Raw genomic sequence first — 25,688 nt, 5'->3', positions numbered from 1 at the left:
TTTATGTATTTAGTAGCTAGACCAGGGGTCGGCAACCTCTGGCACGCGGCTCGCCAGGGTAAGCAGGCCGGGCCAGTTTTTTTACCTGCCGCATTGGCAGGTTCAGCCGATTGTGGCTCTCACTGGCTGCAGTTCGCCGTCCCAGGCCAATGGGGGTGGCGGGAAGCCGCGGCCAGCACATCCCTCGGTCTGGGCTGCTTCCCACAGCCCCCATTGGCCTGGGACGGCAAACTGCAGCCAGTGGGAGCCGTGGTTGGCCGAACCTGCAGACGCGGCAGGTAAACAAACTGGCCCGGCCCACCCTGGCGAGCCACGTGCCAGAGGTTGCCGACTCCTGAGCTAGACCATTCTATTTTCTGCATCAGCTTAGGCAGAGTTATTGGAATATAAACTTTGGCACAATACTGTAAAGTAATCATTTCATTTTTTTTTCTCAGATTTCAAGTGGAAAAATTAGTTGTGGAATATAATTTTAGATTTTCAAAGTAATTATCAAGTTCTTACAGAGACTTTTCCTTTCTGACTACAGTCTGCTCTCGTACAGTGCTAGTTGCCTGAAAATGTCATGTGTGAGCATACGATAAGGAGATGGAGCCAGTAACTGAGACTAGGATTACAAAGAGGTAGTGAATACTTGCAGTAGCTCCCAAGACTCCTCAGACTATATTTTTTCTGCTCACTTGTGCATCGTTTTAGAGGGCTTTCCCTCAACCCTCCCACTTCCCTGGTTCTTGTCACGCAGACAGCAAGCAGCATAAGGCCAGAAGTTCGAAGCGCCGACAATGCGATGTTTATTGGGGTTAGTTTCCAAGTAAGCATATTTCAAAGCCCTTCACACCAGTCGGGCTTATCTCTATATGCCAATAGAGTCTATTCCCCAGTGTCCCCCTTCCCAGCTCTGACACCGCAGACCCTTGCCGCTGTCCCTGTTCCCCATTCCCCCCCCACTGAGCAAACATGATTCCAATTTCCCATCTTCCCACTTCCTGTTTGACCCCAGTTTATATAGTAATAGTCTCAGCTTTTCCTTAACCAATCATTTTACTGAAATTTAACTAACCAATCCTAACATATTGTAACATAATTCTCTAACCAATTATATCCCACTACCCTAATTAACTTACACCTAGCAAAATTAATTATACAGCAGATAGAAACAATTAGAGAATCAGACAGATTAACAATAGAAAAGCGAGAGCCATAAAGATAAAACATACAGAGATGAGGGTTTCACAACCACAACCATTGATAAGTGATTTCTTGCCAGACAGGATGCCATTAAACTAAGTTTTCTTTAATCATTTTAAGTTCTGTTTCTTTATCTGGTGAGGATGGGCACTATCAAGAAAGGATCGTCTTCCTAACAGCCCAATACCACCTTATTTCAGTTTGACTTGTTTGGGATGTAAGGATGTGACCATACACTTCCCAGCTGGCTGCCCCTGCTGCTTAGCCAAAGGCCTTAGCCTAAGAACAAGGCCTCAGACTATCCTAGTGAGAGAAGGCCCATACACAGGCGGACTGTGATTTTGATTCTTTGTTTTTATACCCCTGTAACTAGCTAAGTGATAAAAATACACCTGAGTTCTTAAAGTATAGGCCTTTACAGGCAGATCTGAATATCTATATTCTAACACATGGCACTCCCATTGCAGCCAGTGGGAGCCACATGTGTATCCACAGGCAGAATTTGACTCCAATTATATTACAAATCAGCACTCCTGACTCCAGCATATTGACATCATAGCTGTACCACAGAGAAGGAGGGAAAGAGACGTGGGAAAAGAAGGACAGTTCTTAGACACCTACCTTCATGTGAATGTTCTTCACCCCTGAACACAAAATGGAGGAGTCTTACATAATTAAAACAGATGCAGTATCACAGAATTAAGCCATGTCCCTCTTCCAGTTAATATGGGATTATTAACAAGTATCCCAAATAATTGGTTTAATTATTGGAATATGCTCTGCCTTAGTCCTCAGAGACCATTAAGCTAATCGATAGCTCATGGAAGCTAACCTTTGTCCTTAAATAATGGTTTCTTAGGAAGGCAGGATATATTTAAGTCTTCAGAATGAGGCTATATATCATGCTATTTACACATACACACACTGGCGTATGTACTGTTGTGTGCTTCTAATACTGTTGAGTGCTTCATGTGCATCCATGTTGAAATTTACACCTCTGCAGAGGGCTAGCACAAAGCCTATGCACCATTAAGTGGTAATTTAACCATACAGTGGGACTTATATGCTATACAGGCTCTGAAGAGGCTTACATTTCATCTTTGGAATAAAATCTTTAGCCTTTTAGGTCTGTCTCCAGTACAAAATTTTATGCAAGAATATAGCGATGAATTAGGTGTACACAAGGCAAGTCATGTTCTGCATGTACTTGCAATTAAGCCCTACTGGGATCTGAATTGAATCATAAATGGTTTACACGATGCTAAATACCACTCAGCTTTGTGATGACATCATCAAGGGTCAGCATCACATTAGCTACCTCAACTCTACACAGTTGCGTTCTAATTAAGTTTTGTAAGACAAGGCCAAAGGTACTGAGAAAGATGCAAGTCTTAACATCTTAGGTTATTAAGATCTTTGAAAAAAAAGTTTTACATTTATGTTTCCCGGCAGTCATTTGAGCTGTTTCCATTTTTCACTTCACTTTAGCAGGGTCAATTATACGTATTACGCTAGTCTATTTGGTGCATTTCATTCCTGGTTCTCATACATGTTTGTGTATTTCCAGCACTGTAGAAAAAACAATCCTGTTTCTATTTTTTAGATTTTGATTCATACTGAGTTTTGAAAAATTTTACAAAACCTACATTTTCTATCTGAACTACCATAGTTACCGGTGTCACTTAGAAAATCTCCTCCAGTGTTCTAAAGGAACACAAGGAAGGAAAGTACCTAAATACCACCAACTTTCAATGGGAGTTAAGCACCTAACTGCAAATTCTCCCCTATTATCCATTTTAGATATTCATTTTAGAGAAGATTCCATATGCATTACCCTAAGCTCGTTTAGAATTGACTCTGAATGGCAAAGCAGAAATTATTGTGCTGAGCAGTGTACCGCTTCACCCTTTCTCCTGCCTCCCACTCAAGGCAGCAAGAGATCCAGCAGCATAGATCCACCAAAATATCCCTCCTGATCAATTGTACGTGTGGGTATTGACACAACTCCTCAGGCCTGCTCTATTATAGGCAGTATGGGGATTAGGGAAGTGATAGTAAATGGTGACTCCTGTTCCTCCATCCTTCTGTTTCATTTAGCAGTAGAGGGATGAAAAAGAGAGAAAATTAGTTCTGGGTGAGGTGTTTTGGGGCAAAAAAGTATGCTTCCTGTGATGAAAAAACAGCCTACCACCAGTAAAAAGAGCACACAGCACTACAGGAATAACACCTACAAACAACCAGTCTATTCACTGCAGTTATCTAGGGTGACCAGACATCCTGTTTTTAATGAGACAGTCCTGTATTTAAGCCCCCTCCCAGGTGTCCCAACCAGTGGTGAGTGGGGGGGAGGGCAGGGGGTCAACGATGGGGGTGGGTGTGCAAGGCTGGTGGCAGGAAGCTGCAGCATGTGGGGCTAGGGGGCTCCCCCAGCTGGTCTGTGAGCACAGCCCCCCAACCCCCATCTTGTTTCCCGCCAATGATGGCTGTGTGCTGCGAGCTGCGGCAGCTGGTCAATGGGAGCAGGTGGCAGATTCTGGCAGGGAAGATGCAACACCAGGTACTGGGAGAGGTGGGCCTATCCTGGGGACCCAGTGGGGCTAGGAGGGAGGAGGGCACCCGTCAGGAAGGGTTTGATCGGTCAGTCACCCCCCATCCCCCTATGTGTGAGAGAGGGGTATAGGTGTGTGTAGGGTTGTCTGGTGTCCTTTCCAACTGAAAAGTCCAGTCGAAAAGGGCACCTGACAGTGTCTGGTCAGAAACAGTGACTGGACACCCAAAATTCAGTTGCTGCCTGCAGGGGTGCAGAAACAGTTGAGGCCGGGCTGACGGGCAGGGAGATACTGTGAAGGGATCGTGGTACCGAGCCAGCAGCGGGGGGCAGCATGCAGCCCTGCCCACCCCCTTTGGTTCCCCCAGCACGTGCCCACACCAGAGTTTTCCTTGCCGCCTCCCACAGCAGCAGGGATGGGCAGCAAGAGCACTCTCCCCCACATACACTCCCGCTGCTGCTCCTGTCCCCCACCCCACCCCGGGCAGCACCCCCACTACATTCCCACCAGTTCCCACCTTGCACAGGTGAGTAGCCGGGGCTTGGTGTGCTCCCCACCCTCCACACACCTCATATGCCTCCTGCCCAGCGCCTGGGGCAGCCCTCTGGAAAGGGGGTCCCTGCTAAGCCCCGGCAGGAGGATCCCTTCTCTCCCAGGCAGAGGGGCTCCTCTAGCCCTCTGGTAGGGGAATCAGGCTGCGAGCAGCATTTTCACTGCACATGGGTGGGCAGCAGGGTGGGAAGGAGCTCGGAGGACCAGCCCCATACACAGGCAGGCAGTGGGGTGGCTTGGACCAGGATCATGAGGGGGAAGAGAGGTGCAGGTGGACGGGTGGGCTTGGGCTGTCCCCAGGTGCGAGTGGGGAGGGGGATCTCAGGCTGGTTCCGCATGGGCGGGAGGCAGGAAGGGCTTGGGCCAGCTCCACATGTGAGGGGGGAGGGGGAGGGTGGCCTCAGGCAGCCCATGTGCAGGGGCAGGCTGGGGGGACCTCAGCCCAGCCCTGTGGGTGGGAGGGCTGGGACGGACCCTGCAGAGGGGGAGGGGGAGCGCTGCGGGTGTCTCATTTTCCCTTTGAGAAAATATGGTCACCCTATTTACATCCAGTTTAAGCACTAAGATCAACACTTCCCACACTGGGAGCCTAAAGTTAGATATGATTCACGTGCATAAAGCTGAGCCAATATTTCCAAATGTGGATGCCTAATAGCCTCAAACTGCTGCAGTGCAAATTAAAGAAGTGAGCCAATTTATAGGAATGAGAAATAGGACCATTTTAGAAGCCCCCTTACCCAAACACATAATTTGCATTTGTCCCATGTACTACTTAGAGATTCTAAGAAGGGTGTTTCTAATCATGGAGGCATTGGCAGTAACTCCAGAGTGTTGTGCAATTTGCATTTAAAGCAGGACAAAAATCCCTTGTATTTAAGTGATTGCATTACTCTCCACATTTGGCCCACTAACTCTTCATAGGACAATTTTAATCCTGCTAGGACAACAGCTTCTAACTTTTTCAGCAGAAAGATTTTAAAATGTTTCTTTTTGGAAAATTTGTCTTGTTTCCTCATATTGCTTTAGGGGGGTTACTAACGAAACCATCGCAATCCTCAAACTCCAAAAATCTCTCTCTCTGCCCTTCCCCCACCCCTAAATAACTATTGGGCATAAACTACTTTTGAAGTGCTAAAATTAGATGCACTGGGAGTTATTCCCCTTATTCAGGATAATCCAACTGCATTAAGCCAAGACTACCAAAGTCACCATCAAGTTCCATCATCTACTCCCATTCTCGCCTGCCGCTTCTCAGAGGGACAATGGGCAAGTGGGGGGCAAGGAATGAGATTGGGCAGTAGAAGATTTGTAGGTGAGGACTGTGCGTGAGCCCTATGGTTTGCCTGTAGATGCCTGCTGTGAGCTCTGCTTCATTAGATCAGAGCTCCTTTTCACTTCCCACCTTTGCAACTTAAGCCCCAATTCTTCCCCATGCACCACCTCACAACCCTGCTCCCCACACTGCTCCATACCACATCCCTATTTATCCTTCTCAAATCATCACCAAGCAGCCCTGGGGTGCATAGCCATGTAAAGGGGGAGCTAGAGGGACTGGGTGGGCACATGGAGTTCTACTTTGATGATCCTCAGGCAGAGGTGAAAGTAAGCCAGTATGCCCAGGTACGGCATACTGGCAAGAGCCGGTGCGCCGTACCGGGGTGGCCCGGCTTCCCCAGGTGGCAATTTAAAGGGCCTGGGGCTCCCAGCAGCGGCTGGAGCCCCAGGCCCTTTAAATTGCCGCCAGAGCCCTGTTGCCAGAGCCCTGGAATAGCGGCAGGCTATTTGAAGGGCTGGGGCTATTTGAAGGGCTGGGGCTCCTGCTGCCTCTACTGCCCTGGGCCCTTTAAATAGCTGCCAGAGTCCCGCCGCTGCTACCCCAGGGCTCCGGGGGCTATTTAAAGGGCCAGGGCCATAGCAGCGGCCGAGCCCTGGGCCCTTTAAACTGCTGCCTGAGCCCCCAGCTGCCACTGCTACCCCGGCAGGGGAGGGGAAGGGCACTTACCAGTAGAGGGTGGGCCGGGGCTGGCTCTGACCCCCCCCCCCATCCCTGCCCCTTCCACTCAAGGCCCCGCCCCTTCCAGGGGCCAGAGCTGGCCCCAACCTAGCCCCATACCAGTAAGTCCCTATTTCTACTTTCACCCCCGTCCTCAGGGGGGATGTCAGAATCCAATTACTCTCCCCTTGGCTTCTTCACAGTCCAAACCTATCTCAGCTCAATTCCCCACCTCCTCGATCCATTCCTCCACCCACATTTGGGGCAGGAACCATCTTTCCAGTGTATGCATATATACACGCAGTACCAACATAATAGGGCTCTATTCCCTTACTGTAACCTCCAGGGGCTACCACAATTCAAATTAGTAAACAGGATTTCCCAGTCCTCATTATGGCTCCCCTATTACTTTCTGCTTTTAAGCACTGATCCAAACAGAGCACTGAAGGGGGATTCAAGAGCCTGGGTTCTATTCCCAACTCTATCACTGACCTGCATCAACATTTGGCAGGTCACCTCACCTCTCTGTGCCTCAGTTTTCCTATAGTGTTACTTGCTTTCAAAGTACTTTACAAAGGCAGGTAACTCATGAGAACTGTTATATACGAGATACTGACTTTTTAAAAAAAAACCAACCTATTTCTATCTGAAAGACCCACATAATTCTGTTCATGAAAAAAATCCCTTGTTTTCTAACCACACCACAGAGTTAAAAGTTGCACATTTTGACCCCACTTCTGAGAACACCTCTGTATGGAGTATGCATAGCTATCGAAGCAAGCACCATGTTCTGTGAGAAAGGGTCTAGGAACAATGTAATGTGCTACTTACAATCCAAACATTATAGTTGCACTGATTTATTATTACTGTGCTTATTTAGCAATCAGATTTACTCTAGTCATGATAAAATCTAATTAAGCACTTTCCATGCTAGTAATATTGCATTAATGATGCAAGTCACAATATAGAGACACATCACAGCTCAAGGTTTTCAGATGCTTCTGTAAAGTTGCCTTTGGAGTTGAGCTTTTTCGTTCTTGTTCTTGGCCCATCGGCAAATCTGTGCATGCAAATTTCGGTTTAAAACTGCAAATACACACATTTCTGTCAGCTTTTAGTTCTACACTAGAAAAGGGGGATGTTTTCACAAGTTAAGAAAGCTCAAGTGGATAAGTCAAACTGTTGTTACTTCCACTAGCCCTTACTGAGGACTATGGACATAAGGAGGCTGAAGTGATTTTGATCAGATATGAAGTTCTGAATGTTTGAGAATAAACTATGACACATCCACAGTAAGCTGCTTTCCTTATGTTTCCAGGAATCCAGTTGAGAGGTTGTGAACAGTGCTATGCTGTATGGATGTTTATACCTGTAGAAGTTCACAACACTATTAAAAAGGCATTTGTTTCAGAACGATCATTTGAACACAGGCAGAGTTGTATGAAGAAGTTCAGAAGTGCTTCAAGGTTCCTTCTTTTTTAAATTCCAAATCAACACAAATGTTAAAAATCACACAAGTTAGGAAATTCAAAGTTATGTATATAGCAGCTTTTCTCCTGCATAAGGTGTTGAGTTGTAGCTACTCCATACTTGCAATAAGGCAGAATCATTTTGTAAACCAGAAGTTTTAAACTTTCTTCCATTTATGTAATTAAAATCTCAACAGTACAGATGCAGCAATGCAACAATAGTCACCCCGATTTCAAGGACAACAACATCAACAACAGTCACAGTTTGTACTAATGGGTCTTTGCACAGCTCCAGAGACCAACCTGTGAAGATCTACAACATTGACTGTAAAAGCAGCAAAGAGTCCTGTGGCAGCAAAGAGTCCTTCTTGCGTCTCACTTGCATATATATATACACACCTGCCCCTGGAGATTTCCACTACATGCATCCGACGAAGTGGGCATTCACCCACGAAAGCTCATGCTCCAAAATGTCTGTTAGTCTATAAGGTGCCACAGGACTCTTTGCTGCTTTTACAGATCCAGACTAACACGGCTACCCCTCTGATACTTAACATTGACTGCACTGACCACAATCATTTGCCTGGTTGTGTTGCTTAAGCTGATATGTTATTTCCTTACCCGGCACTGCACTTCCAACTGAGAAGAACAGCTGTGTGCAAAGTCATGGACACACACCCTTACAACGCAGCACTGGGCAATATGATCAATTATCAGTTGCTCAAAGATCAAATCAGAAATATTTGTCTTGTGCAGCTTTTATTTCAGGGTATCTTTGAAGCATTTCATCTGCCCTCCATGCTTACAGTTGCCAGAACTTAATTTGGAATATAGAATTTGTTTGGACAGACAGGTCTCGGGCATATGAATCACATGTCTGGGCAAATCAAATCAAATTAGTCTCAATACTGACTGAACCAGCTTTGGCCAAGATTTCCGTGTTGGACACCCGGTCCTGCCATTTGATGCCAGCAGTTGTAGGTGTCACAAATCGAAACTACCACACCTTTTAAAGTGAAATTGATAACAGGTCCATGTTCTCACGGCATTGTTCTGTGGTTGTGAAACAACAGCATTATATGCTTTGATTTTTGTTTATAGGCAGATTTGGTATTGCTTCCAGATTTGGTGATAGAGGCGACCATATGCAGTGCTGGCTTTCTTAATTCACATGTCTACTTCGTAAGTGATTGTCATTTCATTGTTTTACATGCTGCCAAGATAAGGAAACAGTTTGACTGCTTGGAATGTGGTAACTTTCAAACATTTCGATAGATCTTGCTAAGGTTGTTGAGAAGCTGGCTGGTACAAAGCCTCCATTTTTGTTCAACTGATGGTAAGGAAAAGTTACAAGCCGCCCCAGCAAAGCAGTTTGTAATATCTTCAGTGCTGCTTCAGAGTGTGCCACCAACAGGAAACCATCAGTGTAGAGCAGTTCCTGGATCAACACTTCGATCACCTTGGTATTTACATGTAGACGAGAGTGATTAAAAAGCTTGCCAGTGCAAAAGCATATAAAGATGTCATTTGAAGAGCCATGGAGGGGCTTCCTCTAGCATTGCAGAGAAGAACAGACCAAAAAGGCTAGGAGCGAGGACACATCCTTACTTCACCCCATTCGTGATCGGAAATGGATGTGCTAGATCACCATTCGACACTAACACTGCCAACTATGCCTTTGCGCAATTGCTGAGCAATGTTAATAAATTGTATGGACACCCAAATTTAGCAAGCAATTTCCAGAGAGCAGTGCAGTTGACCATGTTCAAAGCTTGGTTAGATCGAGAAACACAATGTACAAAGTTTGATGCTATTTGTGACATTTTTCCTGTAATTGTCCAGTGATGAAATTATGTCAGCAATGCTCCGCTAAGCACAAAAGCTGCCCTGTAACTCTGATTTGGGCCAGGAGCTGGTTCAAGAGACTCTGTGCAAGAATCCTACTGGCCACAGAGAGCAAGGACATGCTGCGGTAATTACCACAATAGCTTTTTGAGCCTTTGCGCTTATAGATAGTGACAATGTTGGCATCTATCAGTTGTCGTGGTATGGTTTCTTGAAGCCAGACATGTGAGAAGAATTCAAAAAGTTTGTCAATGAGAAAATTTCCTCTCTGTTTGAAAACTTCAGCTGGAATGACATCAGGACCAGAAGGCTGGTTAGTTTTCATTGCTTGGACAGCCTTCAACACCTCAACTCATGTGGAGAGATCAGCAAGAGCATTATATATCCACAGCAATCAATGTAGCATTGCTGTGGATATGCCGCATGGCTGCTAGACAAGAAGCTTTACCATGTAGCTACAGAACAAGGAACTGAAATTTCTGTTGCAATGCCAAGTATCAGAGGGGTAGCCGTGTTAGTCTGGATCTGTAAAAAGCGACAAAGAGTCCTGTGGCACCTGATAGACTAACAGATGTATTGGAGCATAAGCTTTTGTGGGTGAATGCCCACTTCGTCAGATGAATGTAGTGGAAATTTCCAGAGGCAGGTATAAATATGCAGGCAAGAATCAGTCTAGAGATAACTAGGTTAGTTCAGTCAGAGAGGATGAGGCCCTCTTCTAGCAGTTGAGGTGTGAATACAAAGGGAGGAGAAACTGCTTTTGTAGTTGGCTAGCCATTCACAGTCTTTGTTTAATCCTGAGCTGATGGTGTCAAATTTGCAAATCAATTGACGCTCAGCAGTTTCTCTTTGAAGTCTGGTCCTGAAGTTTTTTTGCTGCAGGATGGCTACCTTTAAATCTGTTATTGTGTGTCCAGGGAGATTAAAGTGTTCTCCTACAGGTTTTTGTATATTGCCATTCCTAATATCTGATTTGTGTCCATTTATCCTTTTACGTAGGGACTGTCCAGTTTGGCCAATGTACATAGCAGAGGGGCATTGCTGGCACAGGATGGCATATATTACATTGGTGGACGTGCAGGTGAATGAACCGGTGATGTTGTGGCTGATCTGGTTAGGTCCTGTGATGGTGTCGCTGGTGTAGATATGTGGGCAGAGTTGGCATCGAGGTTTCTTGCATGGATTGGTTCCTGAGTTAGAGTTACTATGGTGCGGTGTGCAGTTACTGGTGAGAATATGCTTAAGGTTGGTGGGTTGTCTGTGGGCAAGGACTGGCCTGCCTCCCAAGGCCTGTGAAAGTGAGAGGTTGTTGTCCAGGATGGGTTGTAGATCACTGATAATGCATTAGAGAGGTTTTAGCTGAGGACTGTAGGTGATGGCCAGTGGAGTTCTGGTTTCTTTCTTGGGCTTTCTGGGTACACTTCTGGCTCTGTTAATTTGTAATGCACTGGCTCAACCCTGGGAACCTGGATAAATTGCTTTAAGGAGCAGCAGGAATGTTACTGTATGTTTTCACATACTCTCAATACTCCCAATTTGAATATCCATTTTAAAAGCTTTGACCTGTATGTAAGTGAGCAGTCCATATATGTTGAATTAGAGAATAGTATTGGTAGAGCTGGAAAGCAGCAAATCTTGCCTGGAAACCCCAACTCCCAAGCAGTTAAATATGAACAGCCACCAGTTATAAAGGTCTATGCTTTTAAAGCCTGCATCTGTGAAGTTTCAAATTAACTTTCTGAGATCTATTCAGCTCTAACCCAAGAGTCAACTTAGGGAACCTCTAAGTCTCTTCTTCCCCTTTGACTTTTATATAAAAGTAGAAGTGTTGTAAGCATGACACAAGAAGTAATTCTTCTGCTCTACTCCACTCTGATTAGGCCTCATCTGGAGTACTGTGTACAGTTCTGGGCACCACATTTCAAGAAAGATATGGACAAATTGGAGAAAGTCCAGAGGAGAGCAACAAAAATGATTTAAGGTCTAAATAACATGACCTATGAGGAAAGATTGAAGAAATTGGGTTTGTTTAGTCTGGAGAAGAGAAAGCTGAGGGGAGACATGATAACAGTTTTCAAGTACATAAAAGGTTGTTACAAGGAGGAGGAGAAAAATTGTTCTCCTTAACCTCTGAGAATAGGTCAAGAAGCAATGGGCTTAAATTGCAGCAAGGGAGGTTTTGGCTGGACATTATAAAAAAACTTCCTAACTGTCAGGGTGGTTAAGCACTGAAACAAATTGCCTAGGGACGTTGTTGAATCTCCATCACTAGACGTTTTTAAGAACAGGTTAGACAAACATCTACCAGAAATGGTCTTGTCATTACATAGTCCTTCCATGAGAGCAGGGGACTGCACTAATTGACCTCTCAAGGTTCCTTCCACTCCTACTTCTATGATTCTATGAAAATTGGGCCTGAAGTTTTGACATAAAATATATTTCTTTTTACATACAACTAGCGGGTATTTCTGTATGACTAAAAAGACAGTTACTGCAAACTTAAATCTGCACAGTTTAAAAAAGTCAAGAAATGCATTTCTTGTTTAGACTCTGTTAAAAAAAAACCATCAGGGATAAGATTTTCAAAATCACACAACTTTGGCCTAACTCTACTCCCATTAAAGTCAATGGGAGCAGAGTTAGGCCAACAAAATGCTTTTGAAAATCCCATCCTAAGTGTTTACTGAGCACATTCAGAACTTACTTTCCAGCTGCCAGCTAGACAGTCAAATTCTTTTTAAAAAATTGAATAGGCTTCAAAAATAAGCACTGTTTGCAGGTCAAATGTCCAGGTTCAGCCTGTCACGGAGTCCCCGGGCAATGCTTTGGAACTGCTCCCCACAAAGCCAGTCAGGACTTTGGGGAGCCTCCTCTCCCTTGGAGCAGACTGTCTTCAGGGCAAGAAGCTCACACGGCTTCAACTTCCTGGATCTGACCTTGGAGCATTCAGCATATGCCCCTCCGTGTGCTTCCCACAGCGAGTCTGCCCAGGTGGGGTCCTGGGGAAGCCAGAGGGTCCTGCACACACTCCCACTTCGCAGTCAGACATGACTCTTAGCCAGCCAGTAAAACAGAGGTTTATTAGATGACAGGAACTCGGTCTAAAACAGAGCTTGTAGGTACAGAGAACGGGACCCCTCAGCCGGGTTCATTCTGGGGCCCAGCAAGCCAGACAACCCTGTCGGCCCTCACTTCCCGTCCCCAGCCAGCTCCAAACTGAAACCCCCTCCAGCCCCTCCCCTCCTTCTCTGCTGAGTTCCTTTTCCAGGCCAAGTGGTCACCTGACCTCTTTGTTCTCCCACACCTTTAGCATCCCCTTGCAGGGGGGAAGGGCATGGGCCATTAGTTGCCAGGAGACAGAGTGTCAGCCAGAAACTGAGGCACCCACACAGTATTCAGAGGAAACATTAAGAACAGCCCCACTTTGTCACACAGCCATCTGTGTTGTGTAAGTGCAAAAGATTAAAAAAAGAGTAGATTTTTTTTAAAACTGAGGGAAACTTACAAACATGGATGAAAAAGTCAGAGACAAGCATGGAAAATGTCGTGCATACCAAAAAGAATTTGTAGAGGTTCTTGAGTAAGTGATAACATAGAGTTCGGACGGTAAATCAGCTTGTATTATAACTGTGGTGTTCAGTTCCATGTGAACTCTATGTGGTTATATTAAAAACACATGCACAATGTCACCACAGGATTTTATCACAAGTTTCATGATATCTGGAGTTTTTCTTAAAGACCAGCTCCAGAAGTCATTACAAATTAATCTCAGCTTTCATTTCTAGACCTTATAGTTGCAGAGAAAACTTTGAAATCAGGAACCTTAAAAGGTTTAAAAAAAAAAAAGAAATGTATAGATTTTTTTTCAATTGAAGTCTCATGATTTTTAAGCTACTCATGATTCTTGGAGCTGTGACTAATTTTTAAATGTTTAGGGTTGGCATGCTGCATGCATATTGGGGAGAGGAGCAAAACATGTGGAACCTTCATAAACAGTGAATTGGATATATTAATATTTTTACACAGAGACACTAACACTACTAACCTGTCATTCAGTAGATTATTGCAAAGCATAAATAATGTGCTAAGTAACTAGTCAACTATTTAGAATCCATATGTATAGACTACATATGCCTCTGTTTCTCTTGAGATGAGCACCAAGTAAAATGAAGCAAGCTAAAGAATTAATTAACCTCTGCATTCAAGAGTCAGATGCAGCTGGTATCATTCCTAGTCAGTAGAAACAAGCCTGACAAAGAACCTCTGAACAAGGCCACAAAGAAAGGGTGAGAATGGAGAAAAAGGAAGCTGAAGTGCCCTGTACATGATATGTTCAAAAGTGTGGAAGGAGAGAGAGGCTTCCAATGTCGCTGATTCTAGCCTAAAGAAAGAACACGCTTACCAATTTTTCATCCACAAATTAACAAGAGCAGATCTTAAAAAGACATCACCCTCGAGTGACTATAATTTCTAGAAAGATATGAATTTTTTAGTCTTGAATCAGAGATTCTTAAGAAGTCTCTGTGGGGAGCAGAGAGCACCAATTGAGTCTTACCATCCCTCACTTTTGTGACATTGATAAGGTAATCTACTAACTAGTTATTGTAAATGACTGCAAGATTTCATACATAATTCATTCTCATCCATCAGTCTTCTGAGTTTTTAAGAGTCTGTTACTATATGCCTTTCATTGTTCACTTGCACTTTCTGTTGCTCTCTTAGTTTTCTTAGAGCAGTCTAATACATTAGTCATTTGAAATTTATTGTCATGTTAATTAGTTATGGAGCATAAAGGAACCACAATTGAATCTATGGGAACTTGAAATTAGCTGCTTGGTAGGCCATTTTGACAGTTTGTTCCAGACATTCAACTCCACTTCTCCCCCAACCTGATTACACTACAATTATTAGTTAATCAGCAAATCTGTTTTGCTATAAGTAGCTGCTTTCTATTGTCTAGATTAGAAAAAAAAAAAGTTCTGAAATCTGTTCAGAGTACTGTTGCCTTTCTAAATGGCATGTTTGTATTATGTATTATCCTCTTCACTAGGTAACTAACGTATAAATCAATGTGTTATTACAATGCTGCAACAGAGAGCAGGCTTCTTCCACGGAAGGAAGAGAGGAAAGATTAATTTGTTTTTTGAAGTACACATTTTTATTTATATAGTGGGGAAATTTCAAAAGCACTTCAGTCACTATTTAGTCTAAGTCCCAAAGACTTGTGTGCCAAAATCTTTAGGACTTAAGTGCTTTTGAAAATTTTAGCCATGATCGGTACAGTTCTTCCCACCTGCCTTACTGGTTATACAGTTAATATTGCAAAGCTGAAATACAGCCTTTACAAAAGGACACTGTTAAGAATAATTGCGTTGCTTAACTCAAATAGTAAAAGTTGTTAGCAATGCTAAACACACATTTCAGTAATCGGTGACAAAAGGATGCAATTCTGTCATTTTAAGGGAACTGTTTCAAAGGGTGACGATTCAAAATTTAGAAGACTGAATTTTAACTGGGACCTTAGAATAAGCTCTCAGTATTTTGTTCAAGGTTGGATGCTTTGGAATTGACGGTGTCCACTACTGTAAGCGGTATGTAGGGGAGGGACATCGGCACAGGCAGAGCCCCATTGACTTCACTGAGGTCTGCCCACACAGAGTAGCTTTACAGGGCTGGGGGCCAGTGTCCCTAGTTCAGAAAATGGGAGGATAATAGACTCTGGTCTCAGGATAGGATGAGTCAGGAGTGGATTACTGGCTTGGGCTCTGTCAATGACATCCCCTTCCAATCAGCCTAATAAGGAAGATGGCTGAGGCCAATAGAGACACAAGGAGACCCAGAAGACTTGATGTGTCAGGTTGGGTAATTGAATTATGGGCTGTGAACTAGGAATACCAGTTCAAAGACACTATAGTTGGTTTTGCTTTACTAAACTCTAGATTTAACAAATTTACCAAAAGGTCACCAGGGTATTGCATGCCAACATGTCATATCACAGATACTGTTCAGGATCCTCAGTTGTTGGAGATATGCTCTGATGAGAGGACTCAAATACCAAAATGCTGTACCTAGATGAAGACCAAGATCTGCTCCCTGCAAGCTAATAGCCAAAGAAAACAAGTTTTACAACTCTAGAGGGTTATTTTCCCATTGTAGAACCAGGGTGCATATTTCAGACAAACATTGTGAATTACAACACTGCCTCAGCAAACATCTCAGCAATATGCTGCAAAGTGTTATCAGACATACAAATTCAGAGTAATTGTTTAAAAAGTATGTGTAACTAAAGCCTTTACTATGAGGCCACATCACATCTGACCTTCCAGAGATATAAATCACAGTGTGTGGAATACTACAGTGCCATCAGATGGTAAAATTAAAAACCTGACTTCATTTACAGTCTGAATTTTCTCATGGAAAATAAATACTGGGCTGAACTAGAGAAACAAAGCCCACTCCTCCTTCATATAACATGACTGACCTATTGGTAGATCTGCTAATAAAAAGGATTAGGGGCTGATGGAGAGTAGCTTTTGTCAGACATATTTTGTATTTTAATCAATGGAAATATAAGACCACGGCTGAGATTAGATTTACCAGGAAAGAAAGTTTTCCATTATCTAAAGGGCATTTACATTTTGTAAGAAGGAAACTAAGCTACTTGACAGAAAACTTTGTTCCCTCTCTACAGAGCAAATTCAGTATGGGAATGGTGCAGCAAGCTTCCTCAAGCTATCCTGCCATTTTGCCTCAAATCTGACCTGAAGCTACTCACTTTAGGAGTAGAGCAAAGTTAATTCTCCATTCCCATTGGCCTCTCTGTTTAGAAATTGAAATGTGCCAGTTTTTATGTACACACCTGCTGATCAGGAATGGGCTGAGAGCAATAGGGTGTATCACAAATATCCAAAGAACTATTGGCTGTGTACTTTCCAGCTACACCCTAACCAGCCAGGATTACCAATTACTGACACCTCTAGGTTTACCATGTCAGTTCAGAAAGCAAAAAAATTTGCTTGAGCCCCAGCACCTCTTTCATTGCAAATTAAGCACTGTTTGAAAGGTTCCGTATCTCATCACCCATCCTTTCACAAAGGTGAGGTATTATCACTCCTAAAGACTATTTATTCCGCTTTATAGGCAGAACTTCCAGTCACAGAGTAAAACATCTATTCCATACTGAAACAATGGACACTAAGCCATTTCCTCAAACTTAGTGCATGGACATATTCAAGCTTTAGTTATGTATTCACTCTTCACGAATTACTAGCAGGTCTCCATAAAGCTAAGCAAGACTAATCCTTATCAGATACTTAAGTGCTAACATGAGTATTATAGGTCTATGTGGGTTTCTGTATTCTCAAGCAACCCCCACTCCCACTCAGATTTAAAGTTTCAACTACACTCTGAAATCAAAATACAACCAAAATCACTTTTGCCTGAGTTTATTTCCCCCACCCCCATAAGAAAAATAGCCCATCCCACAGGCTTAGCAACCTAGCGGGAGTTTCATGTTTGTAAAGAAACCAGTGGATTTTTTTGCATAGTTTGGTTAGATGATTGAACTCATTTTGTCTACTTTCTACTTTTCCCACAGTTTTCTGTTTTACACTTGTCTATTGAAGCATTCTGGCTCTGTTACCTACAGCATTGTGTTTCGGATGTCAAGCATATTAAGTCATTTGGGGTCACAGCTGGACACGAGAAGAGGATTGGTTGCCAAGAAAATCATGTGTGTTGAACTTGAAGGCAAAAGATTTGATGGTGCTGGGTTACAAAACTAAAAAGAAGTTCTGAACAGAGACTAAACTAAGACTGTATACTGGTGCTGTGGCTATTCTATTGTGAACGATGAATGCGCATTGATCAGTATGCTTCTAGAAAGTGAAGTTCTATTTTGCAAGATACTCTACAGAAAGTGAATTGAATGTGTAATTAGTTAATGTCAGATAAATTATATCAGATTAGCACTGATATTTCTGGGGGTTTTATGCCAAAAGCACTGTCATTTTCATTGTTCATTGGTTTTCTAAGCCTTAAGTCAAAGTTACATCTTTGCAGCCCACCAAGGCTTTCAGACACACTGATTTTTGTAGAAGCCAATTGGTTGCTAAACAGAGGGTAACTTAAAAACTGAGAGTAGTGCGCAGTAGAGTTTTGTATGGTTTTGGTCTCATTTGGGGGGTTGTGTTTGTTTGTTGGTCATTTTTAGGTGGGAAGAGAGCCTAGTCTCTGGAGAACATTCCTAGAAGGGCTATATCCCATCTCTTGTTTTATATCAAACACTGTCACAAGCCAGATCACCCCTCCCATGGCAAAAATATAGGGAAAGGACCTGAGGAAGGAAAATCCAATGAGGTCTTCCTTGTGGAGTTTTCGACAGGTCATTCCATCTTGTGCCTCACACAGAGCAGGCAGAAGTTCAGCTGAGCTCTGCTAAGACCTCCTCTCATCTCCATCTCCACCAGAGGCCACACCCATGCCTACAGAGGGCCTGCAGATATATGTTTCCTTGTGACTTCCTAAAGCCCCATCCCCAATCATTTCCCCCTCCCCTGCCCCAATAATCACAGCTCTAAACCATGTCAATAATGGTCTCCCCTCACCACTGGATGCTTTCTGTGCAATTCACAGCATATGAAAAGCCTGATTCTCTTCTGCCCGCACCAAACAATATAATTTTACATTCTCTTTGCACTGGCATAAATCGCTATATAAAAGTACGGGGCAGTGGGAAATTGAGACCAGAGGTTCTACATGAGAGGGAAAACCAAAGGTTTTATTTGTCTTAGGCTACATCTATGCTGCATGCTTCTTTCAGCGGCATATTGAGTATGTAGGCGGATAGCCTCCCTGCCAGGGTTTAAGTAGCAGTGTAGACAGTGAGGCACGGCTTAGGTGAGTAAAGACATGCCTGAAGGGTGTGGGTATGTACCCAAGTACATGCAGGAGTGAAATTAGGAAGGCCAAATCACGCTTGGAGTTGCAGCTATCCGGAGATGTTAGGAGTAACAAGAAGGGTTTCTTCAGGTATGTTAGCAACAAGAAGAAAGTCAAGGAAAGTGTGGGCCCCTTGCTGAATGAGGGAGGGAACCTAGTGACAGAGGATGTGGAGAAAGCTAGTGTACTCAATGCTTTTTTTGCCTCTGTCTTCACAGACAAGGTCAACTCCCAGACAGCTGCACTCTGCATCATGGTATGGGGAGGAGGTGACCAGCTCTCTGTGGAGAAAGTAGTAGTTTGGGACTATTTAGAAAAGCTGGACGAGCACAAGTCCATGGGGCCAGATGCACTGCATCCGAGGGTGCTAAAGGAGTTGGCCGATGAGATTGCAGAGCCATTGGCCATTATCTTTGAAAAATCATGGCGATTGGGGGAGGTCCCGGATGACTGGAAAAAAGCTAATGTAGTGCCCATCTTCAAAACAGGGAAGAAGGAAGATCCAGGGAACTACAGGCCTGTCAGTCTCACCTCAGTCCCTGAAAAAATCATGGAACAGGTCCTCAAGGAATCAATTCTGAACCACTTAAAGGAGGGGAAAGTGATCAGGAACAGTCAGCATGGATTCACCAAGGGCAAGTCATGCCTGACTAACCTAATTGCCTTCTATGATGAGATAACCAGTTCTGTGGATGAGGGGGAAGCAGTGGATGTGCTATTTCTGGACTTTAGCAAAGCTTTTGATACAATCTCCCACAGTATTCTTGCCAGCAAGTTAAAGAAGTATGGGCTGGATAAATGGACGGTAAGGTGGATAGAAAAATGGCTAGATGGTCGGGCTCAACGGGTAGTGATCAATGGTTCCATGGCTAGTTGGCAGCCGGTATCAAGTGGAGTGCCCCAAGGGTCGGTGCTGGGGCCGGTTTTGTTCAATATCTTCATTAACGATCTGGAGGATGGTGTGGACTGCACCCTTAGCAAGTTTGCAGATGACACTAAACTGGGAGGAGTGGTTGATACGCTGGAGGGTAGGGCTAGGATACAGAGGGACCTAGACAAATTAGAGGATTGGGCCAAAAGAAATATGATGAGGTTCAACAAGGACAAGTGCAGAGTCCTGCACTTAGGACGGAAGAATCCCATGCACTGCTACAGACTAGGGACCGAATGGCTGGGCAGCAGTTCTGCAGAAAAGGACCTAGGGGTTACGGTGGACGAAAAGCTGAATATGAGTCAACAGTGTGCCCTTGTTGCCAAGAAGGCTAATGGCATTTTGGGTTGTATAAGTAGGGGCATTTCCAGCAGATCGAGGGATGTGATCATTCCCCTCTATTCAGCACTGGTGAGGCCTCATTTGGAGTACTGTGTCCAGTTTTGGGCCCCACACTACAAGAAGGATGTGGATAAATTGGAGAGAGTCCAGCGGAGGGCAACAAAAATGATTAGGGGGCTGGAGCACATGACTTATGAAGAGAGGCTGAGGGAACTGGGATTGTTTAGCCTGCAGAAGAGAAGAATGAGGGGGGATTTGATAGCTGCTTTCAACTACCTGAAAGGGGGTTCCAAAGAGGATGGATCTAGACTGTTCTCAGTGGTAGAAGATGACAGAACAAGGAGTAATGGTCTCAAGTTGCAGAGGGGGAGGTTTAGGTTGGACATTAGGAAAAACTTTTTCACTAGTAGGGTGGTGAAGAACTGGAATGGGTTACCTAGGGAGGTGGTGGAATCTCCTTCCTTAGAGGTTTTTAAGGTCAGGCTTGACAAAGCCCTGGCTGGGATGATTTAGTTGGGTTTGGTCCTGCTTTGAGCAGGGGGTTAGACTAGATGACCTCCTGAGGTCCCTTCCAACCCTGAGATTCTATGATTCTATGCCCTACATGTCTCTCTCTACACACCCAAGCTGCATCTCCCCAGCTACAGTGCTACTGCCTCGCCCCTGCACGAAAAGGCTCCAGCAGCAGGGAAAGGCTTCACCAGCTCCCTGCTGCTAGAGCCTTCCCTGCCAGAGGGAAAGGGTCCAGCAGAAGGGAAAGACTCTGGGATGGGGGTGGCAGCAGAGAGCTGCTGAAGCCTTTCCCTGCTGCCTCTCTCTGCCAGAGCCTTTCACTGACATGCGTAGCTACACACTACAGCATGGACGCAGGTTGCTTTCCACTGAAATGTGTAGATATGTGCAGTACCAGGTTTACCATGGCGCCGAGCCCAGAGTCAGAAGGGGCCCTGGCCAGACCGATCCCCAAGCCAACTGAGCCGCCCTTGCTCCGCCCCCGCCCCTTCCCTCACAAGCTCACCCCCCGCCCCCGAGCTATGCGTCCTGGGGGGACTGCAGCAGGGGTCGGGCCCACCCTGCACTCACCGGGCTGCAGGAAGTGGAGTGACCCCAGCCTGCTCCGCTACAGTGGCTCATGCTGGGGGGCAGTTTCCCCCTGCCCCCCAAGCCTGGGGAGGAGATAGAGCGGTGGGGAAGGGGCATGGGATGGGGGAAGCTGGAGCCCAGCATGCACATCCCCTTAGCAGAAGTTGGGGCTCCCCTGTTAAGCAGGCCCATCGAACCCTCACCCCAACAAGCCCCACCTCCCCTGCATCTGTACCACCTCACTGAGCCCCACCACACACACCCTCCCCACTGAGCCCCAACCACCTGTACCTGGACTCCCACCCAAATGAACCCACCTCCCCTGCACCTAGACCCCTCCCCCACTGAGCCTCAAACACCTTCACCTGGATCATTGCCCCTACACCTGGAACCCCCCAATGAGCTTCTGTGCATCCAGATCTCCCACTGAGCCACCCGCACCCATATTGCCCCACAGAGAACTCTCTTACCCCCATCTGGCTGGATCCCCCCACACTAAGTCCCTCTGCACTTGGATCCTGCTGCTGGGCTGAGCCTGCTCAGCCACACCTGGTGCACCTGGCACAGGGAGGCAGGGCCCCAGGGTGTTTCTGGGCCAGGTCTGACCCTTGCACTGTGTCAGGGTTGGTTGAAGCCTCACTGCTGAGTCCCTGTCCTGGGGTGGGGTGGGAGGTAGTTTCAGGGTAATCTCCCACCTCTGTGCAACCAGTGGTCTGTGCTCCCCACTGCCATGTTGGTGTCTCCACATTTATTTATTAACAAATAAAATTTGCAGGATTTTAAAATATTGTGCATAGAATTTTTAATTTTTTGGTGCAGAATCCCCTCAGGAACATGGGGTGCTGTGCAGCTGTGATGGTGGGACTGTGAGGAAGGTGGTGGGCAGTGGGGAGGTCTATGGGCAAGGGGCACAGGGCAAGCGGTGTGTTGTGCAGGGTGCTGTGCAGTTGTGGTGGGAGGCCAGCGGGGGAGGTGTCTAGGAGGGGTGGGGGCTGGGCATAGAAATCTGTGGAGGAGGTCTCTAGGCAAGGGGGCACTGGGCATAAGGGTGGGGCACTGGGCAGGGGGGTGGTGTGATGCGGGCCCCAAATTTAGTTCATCTCTACTAAAATTCCTACCCAAATTGAAGATTATGAGTTAGATCTTCTTTTCACAGGAGGTAAGTGTATAATCCCATTCCATAGCTCTTTCCTAATGGAGTATTTTGTCCATAATTCATGAGCATGCTAAGAATGGACTCTGGTTATCCTGTGTTCTCCTGTTCTCTTCAGTGAGTTGTTGATAGATTGTTATGCGAAGGTTTGAGAGGTTCATTTTGTAAACAGTAATATCATAAACACCAGCCTCATACTTCACCTATCTCGTGGTTCTTGATATGTTAAATTTTACTCTATCAAAGTGTGTTACTTCTCCCCAACACACAAACACCATATTTATTTAAGATTGTTCTGACGAGGATAGTCTCATAAAACATACATTTTGTTTTGCCACAGTTCTTGAGGGAGGGAGGGTGGGACAGCAATGCACAGTATAATGTATTTGAGACACCAATAGTATAATGCAGGACACCATCTAAACATCAACTTATATTTAACAGTCAAAATTTAAATTTTATGCAGACAAGACTTTTTATAGTAAACTGGGCATTTCTCTTTATATTTAGATAAAGAGTTAACTTTCAAGCACTTGTATATATATTTACCATTGAGTTTGAATATTACATATTTAGGAAGTATTTTCTTCTTCCAGCTCCATCACTTCCAAAAAGCTAACTGGCAACTGCAAGAAATAAAGGAACACAAGCATTTGTTTTTAGGATTTATTTTGTTAATCCACTCTGTCCAGGGAGCTACATGGTCTTTGCCACTATAGTATGTGAGAGCCTATGTCACTCTGTGACAAAATTTTCTGATAGCATGAAGATCATATTAAGCTGTAATAGTAAAGCTATTTCTGATCATTCCATTTTTGTTTTGTTTCGCAAGTTCTAGAACTGCATTTTATTTAGCCAAGCCAAGAAATGGTAACCAAGAAAGCCATTATAGACAGAGCTCTGCTGGCATTTGGATGAAAGGCCAAGCATAGAGGGGAAAGGGACTGACTTGTTTTGGGAAGTGAGACAATCTTAAAAGAGTCTTAGAGCTTCAGGTGCCAGAGACGCAAGTCCTCAGTGGACATGGTGTCAGGCTTCTAGAAAAGGACTCAAGTCAAACACTGATGTTTCTGATCTTTTTGCAGCACCCATTAGCACTGTTCCCATAGCAACAAGGAAAACCAACATCCATGTCGACTTAAAGATTCACAATATAGTAAAGTGTATTTTCCTGCAATTTACCGAGAAAGATAAATTTAGGTATTTTGGTTAAGTGAAATTTTTCTAAAGGATTAATAATCCCACTTTTTCTAACTACAGTACTATAATAGAAAACCAGCCCCTCCTCTTACATACCCACCCACTCCCTTATGGAGTGTACAAGTTGCCTATTCCTATGATTTCTCTTTCAACACGAACTGGAGATTGACTATGCTTTGTTTACAAGGGAGGGCTGTTGTTTCATGGGTGGAGAGGTGATTACCAACAGGCTATAGGCCTGTGGCTTCTGGTAGTCCAGGTTCTTTTTCAGGTCCCATCATTCCAATTCCAGTCCAAATGAGCAGTAGTGCTTCTCACTAAAGGCTATTCCTGACAGATTCGCTGTTGTTTTTATTTTGCTCACTGGGCTGGGTAACTAAGTCAATCAAGCTGCAGCAGAAATAACTACCACACAATAAACCCCCCACTTTTTTTGGGAGGCAGGGGGTCAATCAACCCTCCTTATATCCATGTATGTTTCCCCCTTTTTCCCATGCTCTCTCCCCAAAATCATTCCCAGACAATGCTTCTCAGAATATTTACAATTTTTAGCGGCAATTTTGTGTTCCTCACTTCAAATATGCTTATTTCCAACAGTGACTAAGAGAGCAAGATGAGCCTCATCAAATATTTCACCAAACACAGAATACCTTGTCTCAAGTATAGAGCCTTTTGAGCTTCAATATGTTGTGAGCCAGCTAATTGGATAATGTTTGGCTAGCCAAGAGTACAGTTTCTATATAATCTTACTGCTGTTGACCAGCGTAAAGTTCAAACTACTGTAATGGATTCTGATTTAGGGCCCCAATCCAGTTTCTACTGTAGTCAATAGGAGTCTATCAGTTTCAATAATATTTAGCCTGGTCCTTAAGGCCTTTAGTCTTGCAACATAAATACCATACCATACCATAATACTATTGACTTCAAAGGGAGTCTGCCCTGCCCAAGATGTTGCAGGATCAGGGCCTAAAATTCAGCTGTTGAGGATATTAACAAATAACCTACTTTTCATGAACAACCTAATTACATCCTCAAATCAAATATAACTGTTTAAAAAAAAAATCAGTAGATCACTTGAGTGTTCAGTTCCCACCTTAACAATAAATAGATTAAACCCACCTTAACCTCTACATATTATAGAACAGAGGTAGGATTTCAAATTAGTCTGTAAACACAAATTAGCAGTAATTCGAAGAAAAGTTTAATGTGTTTAAAAACATATCCTCAGTTAAAAAAAAAAAAGAACTCTCAGAAGTATCCTTATGACATTCCAGGAAGATAGCAGAACCTAACTGTATATATTGAAATATTACTAACAAAACAGTTTATGCAAGCTCATAAACCCATGTGTGGCACAAATGTTTACAATTGCATTGTCATTGCTAAGTTTGGGTTGTGTGGATACATGAAAGGTTCATACATGAATTTTTAATACTTGTTCAATTGACATCACCAAAGAATGAAGTCTTCTGTTCCTGCACAGAACAGGTATAGCATAGGTAGTGACTGTACAATCTTCCCTCTCACCAAGGGGACATTAAAGTCAACAGGAGTTTTCCTATTGACTTCAATGGACTTTGGATCAGGCCCCAACTATGCATCACATTGCTGTTCTGGATGCACCAGCTCTACGTGAGAAGATACCCTAGGTTCAGTCTATGTGAAGTTTTTTGTCCTGCAAAGAGGGTGAGGACAAGATTGCAAATTAGTATTGGTTGTGATTCAGATAATTTATAACCTGAAGCGTAATAATTCCCAAGAACTCAGTATTACCCTACAATCAGAACTTGCACGTTAACATGACCTTGTTTGAATTAAAACACACAAGTGTTTTCAGTAAAAGAGACAGTACCTGCCTTGGCTATGCCAGTTATTCATCCCCTCCTATTTTGCCACAAATAGACAACTTCCAGTTGTCTCCCATTCCAAATCTGCCTAACCTTACAATTTACACAAGGATCCTGTTATGCAGGAAGGTAGGAATGTTATCTTTCAAGTTTGCACATAAGTGAAATTCTGAAGGGCTTTTTAAGGTGGCCATGTGATTTCAAGCACCAAGGAGTTAAGGGATAGTCAAAGTTAAAATAAATGAACAAACAATAGCACCATAGTCCGACCTTCAACCTGTTTTCAAGAAGATAATCAGAATAATCAGATTGAGAGCTAGGAATGTTTTAGAGACAAAGACATTTTAAATTGCTGTTTTTCTTAGCATTACAACATGGCTACCTTTTGTTCATTCCCCAGAGCATAGTTCATAAAGAGGTGAGATTCACAGCCAAATGCCTGTGCGGAAAGATAATGTAGTATTGGGTCAGTGCAAGCAATAGGATGCCAATGAAGTAATCTTACTGTACATTTGTGGTTTCTGCTATGTAGCTGTGTACAAGCTAATTGAAAAGTGGTAAAGGAAGTTCAAGCTGATAATATTCACTACATAGTG

The 25,688-nt window shown here is 44.1% G+C and overlaps 1 protein-coding gene across 2 annotated transcripts in view; it reads right to left on the bottom strand.

The window, feature by feature from the left end:
- The window catches only part of BASP1 (brain abundant membrane attached signal protein 1), a 68,764-nt gene that overhangs the window by 14,680 nt on the left and 28,396 nt on the right, over positions 1–25,688 (bottom strand). Inside the window, exon 2 of one of the 2 annotated variants that reach the window (XM_039526790.1) lies at positions 22,595–22,671. The exons of the other annotated variant lie outside the window; for it this stretch is intronic. The gene's annotated coding sequence lies outside the window, so the exon portion shown is untranslated. The remainder of the gene's footprint in view (positions 1–22,594; positions 22,672–25,688) is intronic. 2 annotated transcript variants of the gene reach the window in all.

Source organism: Mauremys reevesii, linkage group 2 (assembly GCF_016161935.1).
Source record: "Mauremys reevesii isolate NIE-2019 linkage group 2, ASM1616193v1, whole genome shotgun sequence".
NCBI lineage: Eukaryota > Metazoa > Chordata > Testudines > Geoemydidae > Mauremys > Mauremys reevesii.
This window is presented reverse-complemented; position numbering and strand designations above follow the sequence as displayed.